The following is an 11249-nucleotide window of genomic DNA, read 5'->3' as shown; positions in this document are numbered from 1 at the left end:
GAGAAGAAAACGCCAAAAGATTAATATTTCCAAAATAACGCAACTGCAATGATCGCCCTTGCTCTTTTATGATGTTTCTTGAACCCAAATCAGTGTTTCTCAATTTCCTCTATGAAAGTTTCCTAGGTTGGCTTGTAATTAAGGCCTAAGTAAAGAAAAGAAAGCCACCAAGTCTAAACCACATCCACTCTCACCCCAAAGACAAAATACTACCTCAGCATAAACAAAAAGGAATAGCTGCCACATTTCTATACACACAGAAAATATATCATGCCATGCAACAACCATCTTCATCTTTCTTCGAGTGATGTTAGTGTTTAGATGCAGCTTTAGATTAGATTTCACTTTTGGTCCTTTCCGTCCACAATTACAGCAACGTGGCATTATTGATGTTTCGTAGATGACATTGCCACTTGTAATGACACTTTTCTTGATCCTGCAAATGCTGAAATCTGATTACAAATACACACAATCAAATCAGCAAAAGACTTTGTGAGCTTATTCCACTTTACTATTCCTCTCACACGTATAAAAATTGAAACGACTTGTGAAGGGAAAGAAATGCAAGCTTTCTGCAGCTTACTGCAAGTAAACTCTAAAACAACAGTTGTTATTAACACTGTATGGCATTTCATAACTTGCAAAAACTCTCTTTATGATCTTTATACAATTCTGTGTATGTGCCACTGCGAATGTATTGGATTGGTGTTATTTTTATTAAAGGATTCCTAGGGCAATTTTAGGATGTTTAGTGAGTTAGGTTGGTAGAATAATGTTTTTAGGGAATTATATCTTATATACCTGTTATTTGGCCCCCTACCCATAAACCTTATGAATAAAGATACATTCTAAGCACAGCACAACTGAAAAGATCATCATAACACTGGTAGTTTCAGGATTTGTGGTTCAGTATGGATGTATCCTATGAGTATTTGTGCTTACCATTACAGAAGTCTTATGTCTTATAAACAAGTAAAAACATTATGTAGGGACATTGTTTGCATTCACAGTGGACAGAATCAAACAGAGCACTGATTACTGCATTCAGTGCACAAACTCCACAGACTTCTCCACGATTTGCTCTGTAATTACACTCAGTATCCGAAATCACCAACGTCCTCTGGCCGCTCCTCTCTGAGTGAGCCAAGGTGAAACTCATTCCCAGGACTGCCGGCCTCAAACCATGTATTTTGCTTCCATCCAGATGGTTCTGTGCAACAGATCTTTAATACATTCAGAGAACCAGAATAGGCAGCAGTGGATGGCCGTATGGAAGGATGCCAACATTGAGGAGGGATTCAGATGCATAAGTCACAGTGGAGGAATCACATTTGGACCTGATACTGAACCAAACATTTATCATCCAGACTATCTGATAAATTATCTGATATTTACAACATGGTTTAGTTAACAAGTCAGAGGGCATGTTGATTGTTGTACACCAGAGCTGTGTTTCTTATACCAGACACCCTTTTTAAAAGTTCTTTAATGCTGTAACAAAGAAAAATATCCAAAATTGTTGGTGTTTGGCTTAACAGAAACTGAAAATATAACATTTCATTTTATGGAAAATATATGGAGAAAGCCCGTTCTTGGTGACAGCTTGATGTCATTTTTTTGTTTTTGTTTCAATGGTGTGTGCACCAGTGTCCTTTCTTCAATTTTGAACTGTGTTTAAAATATTGTAATTGTGATTGTAATTATATGGCAGTGCTTTAATAAAAGGCATTCTCCATTATTGCAATTGATTAAACCACAAAGGTCAATTCATTTCAGGGTTATGAAGAGACATTCTGATGTTGTGATATGTTGAGAAACAAATTGTACATCCTTGATGAAATACTGCCTTCTATTGTATCTTTTCAAATTTGTTAAATAAATAAAATAAATCTGGACAAGGACACTGCTGAGAGTTACGTAGAAACAGGAAATATCCTGTTTCTACGTAACTCTTGTGCTGCCCATTTAAAAATAAAAGATGTCCAAAATGTAATGTTGCGTTTTCCATTTCTTCCATTTCTGAATGTTTGGTTTCATGAAAGAGTGGAATGTTTTACAGCTGGAAACCAGGCTGGTTATAGCTCTGAACTGACTGAGCTCATGCAAACATAGTATCCTGCCTACCCAGTCAAAAGATAAGAAAAATGATTTTGGATTTTGTTTAGCTAGTAGAAAGAGCAGCACAGAAAACACAAATGCCAGGTCTGATTTCTGATTAAGTGAATAGCCGAGAGTAGACCTCCAAAGCCTTCCACTGGCAAATAATCTTGACATAATCAGAGATTTGATTCAATTCAATTTATATACTGCTAATTCAAATATTGTATGGTAAAGACCCCAACAGGCAGACAACCCCTATAAGCAAGCACTTGGCGACAGCAGGAAGGAAAAAAATCCCTTTTAACAGGAAGGAAGACAGGAAGGAATGACAAGGGAGGGCAGCCATCTGCCATGACTGGTTGGTGGTGAGGGCAAAGAGAAACACCAAGGTCAGAAGAAGCGCACCACTGCCATCTCTCTGAGCTCTGAATATTCTTGATTAGTTTGTTAATTGATTAGCAATTAGTTTAGTAGTTTATTGTTTTTGTTTTTTTTAGAGATCATCTGCAGAGTCATTTCAGATATGCCAGCAGCTGAACAGTGATTCAATAAATCGTAGGTTATTAGCAGTTTTTTTTCTTTTTCTTTTTTTCATCCAAATTACCCACATCTCATTTTCAACTGCCCACACATAAGAGGCTAGATCTGGCCCTGGCTGAAAAAGAAATTACAATTATAATAAGTGTGGGAGACAGGATCAAAAAGAGCAACAAAATAGTAAGTCCACAGAGAGGTACTTCATGTTCCATGTTTATACAGTATAGTATTGAATTTTCTAAGGAAGTATCTATTTGAATGACAATCAAACAATCAGGAAACTGTGTTTAAGAAAGAACATTTTGGCTCCCCTGCACCACCTTCTGCTAAAATTAACCTCTTCCCACAGTCTGCCATTCCACCCAAAGATTACAGCCATCTGTATCTCACATGTTCTGTTCAAAGGCTTGCTTGAGGAGTATAACATGTCTGAAACGTCACGGGCATCCTTAGCTCTTCCTGAGATTTAGCTTTAAGGGGTCCTGATAGTTCTCACGTGTCCTATAAAGCGACCTGTGGTGCGCGGGTGAACGGTGGCCTGCTGCATCTGTAATTTTAAGATGTTCGGGGAAAGGTGGATTTGGTCACTTCATGGTGTTCAGTTCCTCTCTATTCTAAACAGGGGAGGCGGAAACAATTAGACAGACATATTTTAAAATAGGAACAAGATGCCAGCCATCTGTTTACCAGAAACCTGCACATATCTTGAACATCATCTCTGCAGACCAAGCATGGAAATAAACAGTACTGTTTATTTCATCCAGCTGAGCTACACCCATAAACAATAATGACCTTTGACCTTGCTCACTGGCATTTGGTATACTTTTCTTTTTTTGACCTTGCTGGTGGGTTAGTGAGAAGGAAACCTGTTGCACACATCTATATGACACATGATTGGAGACAGAAAAATCAAGCAGCATCTTCACAGGAGGAATTATTTATTGAAGCAAAGTAAAAACAGAAAAAAGTTAAGAAAATAAAATGTTTTTTATTTTCTCTCCCAGCATGCTTTAGAGGCAAATCCTTGACCGACTCCACCCACAAAGTTTCCAGCTCAGGGGAAGAGAGGAACTGTAAAAGAAATGAGAAGCTAGTGTTTACATGTGACTAAAATAACCTAATGTTTCTCATATATTATCATTTAGTGAAGCAGAGCACAAGGGAAGGAAAAACTATGTGAAATAGGACAGTGAATGTAAGAGTGAATGGTTCCTTATCTCATTGTGTTAGCCCTGTGACAGTCACGTGGCTTGTCCAAAGTGTACCCTGCTTCTCACCTGAAGGCAGCTGGGATAGGCTTCCCCTGTGACCCAGATAAGGATAAATGGATAGATGGATGTAGCTGATGCTGATTATCTGACCTGTAGTCCAGTGCACAAAGTTAAAATTGGGACAAAAAGAAGACTTCAACTATTTTATTATATTATATATTAGAGTGATCCTTAAATCCATCTCAGACTCTGCATCACAGCACAGGCATCCTCACCATTCTGAAAAGCCCTTATATTACCACATATCCACTGACTCATGTGAATAGATTCTTCTATCAAGTTTGCTCAGCTACGCTGCTTCTAAGTGTTTTAACCTTCTAAGGCACATGGGTGTATTTCTAAATATACATATGGATGGTTATGTTCAAAAAGCAAGCTCGGGCTGATGACCTCCTGGCCATGACTCAGTTTCCCTCAGTGCCCCAGTATGAGGCTAAGACCATTCATCATGTCAATAGGGAGCCTTTCATAGGGGTGAAAAATCAGAGGCCCTGCGGTGGAGGAGGACAGACTATGAGTCAATTCCCGCTTGGTGCTGCCCAGGCCAGGGCTTTCCAGGTAATGACCCTAACATGTGGGCTTTTCAAAACAAACTTGTTTTAAGTTCTCTTTACGGCATAGCAGACATATTGTAAAATTTTATTTAAAGCTAAATCTGAGACTTAAATGTCAGTGGGGGTGGGGTGGGGTGGGGGGGGGGGGGGATTTATCTTCATGGATAAGAGCTGTAAACTTGAAACCCAGTTAAGATACAAAAATAAGGACTTGAGACAAGAAAGAAATAAACCTTGAAATGTCAGATTTTGATTTCCACAGAGCCACAGATTTTGAATATTTTGTTGATTTTTGCTTCTTTTCTTGGATGAGTGGACAGATGCACACCAGGACTTAATGCTATAACGGTGTGGTTACTAACAAGTGTCAGTATACATATAAAATAAACCCAAAGGGGCTTCACAAATAATGAAAACTACACTGGAACTTGAGGCATTGAATTGCTGTTGCTGTATTTTATTGTTGTTCTATTAAAAATTCTTTAGATTGTACAGTCTGAGAAACATCATGGAGAAACATCACCAAAAGAAATACAAATCATAAATTGAAATAAACAAATGCACTCATAATCAGGGGCTCTGGCTCAGGAGATGGAGCAGGTCATCTGCCCTGTTGTCTTCACTGCAGTGTAGCTGTTGGAGAAAAATATTTATTTATCATATTTGGCAATAAATGCTGTTAAATTGCAAGCAGCAGGAAACTGGCGCTGATGCCGCTTGCAATGCAGATAAATTAAAGAGCCAGTTGCAATGAGCCCCAAACCCAAACTCAGCGGGTCAAAGCACATTCCTGCACCGCATTCGTTTTATATGAAGACGAGGGAAAGAATGTTGCCTGACTCATCCTGGGTGCGGGAGCAATACGCTGAGACCACACTGTATCCCAAATTATTTCCATGTGAAGTTTCTGTTATTGCTATGCTAATGGCTTCAGCGCAGTGATACACTGGGAATGTGTGAAGAGAGCTTGGGCTCACTGACAAGGGGATCCCAGAAGAAAGAGGAAGGCATTTGCATCATATTCAGTTGCTTTTGTTCGATCTGCCATTTGTGTTACAAACTGAAATTTCCCTTTGTCATTCACTGCTGAAGTAGTTTTTTATTCCCATGTTGAAATATGTTGGAATTTTAAGCATTTCTGTGTGGAAATTAAATCATCGTGGCCGTGGATAGAACCAGGAAGGAGCAAAGAAAGAAGAATATAAACATGGAACAAACAAACAAAAAATAGAGGTTCATTTACACAAAACAAGCTAAACTGCATCTGTAGGTGATGATGATATTAACTATACTATTGTACTGTATGAATATGTGGAAATGAGCTATATGAGTTATATCTGCACTCAGGAGTCTTGTTAGTTATATTGCCACACAAACTGGATAATGACTTACAGACCTCACTCTTGGAGGAGTAATGGGGCTGCTAACCTTGAATACAAGCCACTAAGCCATACACATGCATACACACAACATGTCTAAATCCAAACACATATCAAAATAGATGTCCCATGCCTTGTGGAAGGAAATAGCAGCTATAATAGACCACAGATGAGGTTGATTATGAAAATCTGTCTATGTTGCACAGTAAAGCGATCCAGGCTGGACACCGGATGTTTTTCTTGGATTGTAAGGTCAATCACGGTTTATAGGCATCTTTAATAAGACTGCAAATGTGTTAAGCCTCAAAGATTGTTCAGACTTGGATCATTCTTACTCAGGAGGAAATGTCTTTCTCCCCAAGTTTCATCTAATAATTCCACATTGTTTGGATAAATTACAGTATGAGCCTCTTTATTTATTTATTTATTTATTTATTTTGCCTGTCCCGTTTGGCTCTTTTGCCATCAGAATTATTGTCTAAAGGCAAAGAAAGATGCCCAACGGATTTACTTTACCAAATTGACCATCCCAGCCTTGCCGTAATGGTCCATTTGATTCACCTTTTATTGTTTATTTTATTTTCACTTACTGAATACGGGACAGACTTGACTGGGGGAAAGAAGGGGAGAAAGAAAGAGGGAAAGAGAAACAGCTGAGAAGAGGGACGGGGGAGAAGGGCAAAAAACAAAAACCAACAGAATGAGCAGGAAAGAAAAAGAAAAAAGATGCATATATCGATCACCTGGATCACCTGCTGAGAAAGAAAAAAGAAAACAAGCAGAAGAGAACAAGAGTAATAGAATAAACAACATCACAATGATATATGGGAATATGACAGTAAATACTAAATATTAAACATTATTGTGCAGCACATAAGATCAACAGAACACAGTGTGCTTTGAGGTAGGAGCCAAAAAGGGTGTAGTTTGTGGGTGTGATCACCCGTGTGTACACCTGTGAGCATGGACGCGCTTGTTTTTTTTTAAAAGGTTCCTTCATGTAATGATCTGCTAGAGGGTGTGGGGGGGGCCACAGCCCCGTCCTCCAGGGCATGAAGCAGGTATGGAGGAGATCAAGACTTCAGACATCCAGAGGCCCCCAGAACACAAGAGACCAAGGAAGACCAACAGAGGGGCAGCCGCGCCACTGTCCCAGTTAGAGCTGAGGAGAGTCCCAGTATGAGCCTCTTTAAAACATAAAGAACTTTTTATTGGTTTCCTCATTTAATTGTGTTTACTTTATTCAGTATGGCCAACAATTTTCATTTTCAACATCACTCTTTGTTCCCACTAACTAATATCAGTAAAGGTAACCTGGAATCAGTCACGTGCCTGACTTGTGAGTGCAGAGATTATCATGTTGCTATTTCAAGGTCTAGAAAACGTACGTTAAAACTGTAAGCATTTAAATCTTTACATTTAAATTTTTATTGTTCCATAACAAGGTTACTGCAAGCAGCCTATTACGCTCCATAGTTGTGTGCAACCTTCAGTGGCAGCAGAAAGCACACTCAATGGAAAGGATGGAGGATGTCTGGTTATATTGTTATGGACCCATAAAAATCAGTATATAGAGAGGTTGGGGTTCTTGGTTGATGAAATGTTGGACTTGAGAGGCAGCAATTTTCACACACCTAGAATAATTTCTCCTCATTTTAGACAAATAGTGTCTTTCTGTTTTAGTCATGAACAATATAAAAACCTTAACTTCATGTTTATTATTGTAAATATGACTACAGGGTCACATGTTGTAACACAAAAGACAATCTTTGCAATCGTCAAAGTCACCAAATTAATTCAATTTTACATAGTTGCAAATCACAGCAATAGCTGCATTAAGGCAAACAAAAGACCCTACAGTAATACAGAGACTGGCAACAGTGGGGAGGAAAAACTCTGCTTTAACAGGAAGAAACTTCCATACACTCCTTTCTGACTGTTCACATGTTACACAGCTCCTAATTATGAGAACCAGGGTAAGGGTGGAGCAACCATCTGCTGCTACCAGATGGGGGGTGAGCAGTGGGAGAATCAGAATTAAATCATTGATGTCCACGACAACAACTAGCTAAAAAAAGGAGCATACTTTGTCAGAGAATACAACAGTAGATCACAGATTTACTGTACAATTTATAAGGAGGAAGCTCTCAGCCTCTCTCTCCCTGTCCAAACCAGGACCGAAACCAAGAATGCGTCAATTTGTATATCAGATTTTTTTTCTCTTAGTCAGAGCATTAAAACTACAGGTCATGGTCAGCCTGGCAGGGGAAAAGCCTCTCTGAGCTGACGTGGCTGAGGGCACAGCTATCGGCCTGAGAAACGCCAAGCTAACAGTTTAAGCCGCATGTCAAACGCACTATAAGCTTCTTGTGAGATGAAGAAAAAAATGGAGTAAGCCATGTGTTGGAAGCAGTAACTGGCTTTTACTCTGATAACTTTTTAGCAAGCTCCATGTTGTGGCTGTAAAAGCAGAAAAGAAACCCACGTACTTTAAAAGTCCAATAATACCTCCTTTTTCCTCAACAATGCCCACTATCAGTAAGCATACTTTAATTTCCTCTAACTCCTCCACATACCTCTAAACTCATTGTGGCCTGAGGCTGAAGGATTTTGGATTATATACACTTTTTTTTCGTACAATACAATAACACTTCTTTGACATATGCTGTTTGACTGCTCCACTTGTCCTACTCCCTGGACAGAGTAGTTGTACACTACAAATCACAAGTTTATTAGCTCCAGAGCTGAGCAATGCTCGAATTCACAAACAAAAACTTAGCAGAAGCAGCCCTATTCTTCCCTAACAGCAGGGAAAATCCAAACAGATTCTGAATTAAAAACTTGCTACCTACACAGATTTCTAAAGACAATACACAGAGTTAAGCTCAGTCCCACCGGAAGCCAAAGAGGTGATGAGATGGAACATTTCAAAGAATTTTACAACAAATCTCAGCAGCTCCCTTATGTTGAGGTGGATAACTGGTAGACATGTCTTTGGCAGTAATATTACAGTGCACAAAAACGTATGGTCATGCACATTTGTGTTATATAGATAAAATTATTGGGCTACACTTCTTAATCTCTGAATTCAGGGGTTTTTTTTTCAGTCCCTTTGCCACAGATGTATAAAATCAAGCACCTAGTCATGCAGTCTCCCTTTACAAATCTTTGCAAGTGATTTAGAGAAGTTGCTGAATTTCAGTGTGGGGATGTAATGCCACCATTGCAACAAACTGGTTGGTGAGATTTCTTCCCTCCTAGATATTACAAAATGAACTGTAATTAACATGTTAGGGAATCACAGCAACTCAGCCACAAAGTGTCAGACCATGTAAAGTTAGACCAGAATAACCCAGTGCATACAAGTCAACAACACTCTGCTAACTCAATAAGTACAGATTTCCAAACCTCTGCTGGCTTGATCATCAGTAAAAAAACTGTTCACTGAGAGCTTCATGACATGGTTTTACATGGCTGTGAGGCTCCTGTAGTAAACTAGTACTTTTCTCTATAGTGTGCCTGTAGATAAACCCGATCTGGCACTCTTTCTGCTTTAAAATACTGTACAGGGTAGAGCAAGCAATATATTTGAACATGAATAGAGAATATTATGTTTACTACTGAGGTGGCACCTCAATGATTTTAATCTGCATGCGAAGGGAACATAGTCCTCTGTGTGGTTAAGTCTATAATGTTTGAATAGTGCATTCCACAGTCAGGCTTTAGAATAACATTGCCTTCATGCACAGTTACTGCTACAAATATTTCCAAATGCCTCATCAGCTACAGATCCAGAACATTTAAGCTTTCATGCACAAACTGTACCTGTACAATCACATATAGGACATGCAAGAGTTCACAATCATGTACAATCATATTTGCAGCTTATATGGAATACACACACACACTTTATTCATGTTTAAGTAATTTGTATTTTCTCAGATGATCTCTAGATTATTGGTAATAAAGCATATATGGTCATGTTTTAATGATGACAGGACAGGATAGAATGCTAGAGAGTTTATTTCCATAATTCACAGTTTTACAGTAGTCCCTATTTATTTTATTGTGGGCCTTTGTGCAAAACATCAGTTTATCTATTGTCTGAAACAAGCCACTTTCACTCCTCTGCTTTAAGGCCAGGGTTCGTCTGATTGGCTGCCCCTCATAAACAAAACACCTGGACAGCAGATGGGGCTGTGGTGCTCACAACCAGAACTTTGTATCTGAGATGACCATATAAGTATATATTTCTTTTCATATCTTATACCTTGTAATATAAAGTAATATATAATCAAACCCAAAAGCATAAAAAACAGTCTGAAATTAAGCCTTTGTGCTCACAGAGATTATTTGTACATTTTTGCATACTTGTACATCTAATGTAAAAAAAGAGAGAGAAAGAAAACTATGTCTCATTTTCCATTTCTGATCTTCTCTGACAGCTTGGTACAAGACTCACTAACATGAAAAGTCAAATCTCTTCTCTTTATCTCCATCTGCGGTATGTGGAGAACTTGATCCCTGGTTATAGCAATGGTTATAGACCATTCTGCACATCAGAGATCCAGATTGTAAAAACCTGAGCTGAAACAAACTATTGCTATTGTAGGTGAATCTGTTTTCCATCACAAGTACCCCAAGTACCCCACATATCCCTTCAAAGACTGTATAAAACAGTTAGAATGGAAATACCTGCATTCAATACAGGGGGAATTAAGAGCCATCAACTTCTTCTGCTAAAATAAGTTCTAAATTTATTTTGAAAAACATATCCAGTTAGAACTCATTGTCTGAGGAACTAGAGAGAGGTATTAACATCATGTCTGGATGACAGTGTCCTGGGGCCTTGGCAAATCTGGTGGTCAAGTTTACTTTGGGGAGGATTAAGGACGAAAATGTTTGCTCAAGCCAAAATTTCTTTAGCGTCTTCGCCCGCCCCAGTCGGTGTCTCCTTGTGCCAGTTCCCCCTGAGGCTAGCAGCTTAGATGACCACTGGGCACCAAAACATCGCTCATGTCTGGAGTTGGATGAATAGAACCCTAATACTAGGTTGAGGATCCCATAAAAGATCAGATCACAGGCAGACCTAAACTAGCCGGGGCCCTATCATTAGAAATGCAGACCCACCTGTACAAACATGCACACTTTTAAACACACACCCACATCATGGCCTTAAAGAGGTCAACACCCAAAACTAAATGTTTAGCAAGTAGCACAATGTAGCTCCACTGTGGATCCTGGTATTTTTTCTTAACTTTGACACTGGCAGCAATGAGCAAAAGGAACATGGTGTGTATCAGTATGGTTCTATTTTATTTAGTGTGCTCATAATCATTTCAACTATTTTAATGCTGAAGAAAAAAAATGCTGTAATAACCTTGCTGGGTAGTAATGTTATACAGCCA

This window comes from Diplotaxodon limnothrissa, linkage group LG16, assembly GCF_057381915.1.
Source record: "Diplotaxodon limnothrissa isolate DT_005_m linkage group LG16, D_limnothrissa_male_GT1.1, whole genome shotgun sequence".
NCBI lineage: Eukaryota > Metazoa > Chordata > Actinopteri > Cichliformes > Cichlidae > Diplotaxodon > Diplotaxodon limnothrissa.
This window is presented reverse-complemented; position numbering follows the sequence as displayed.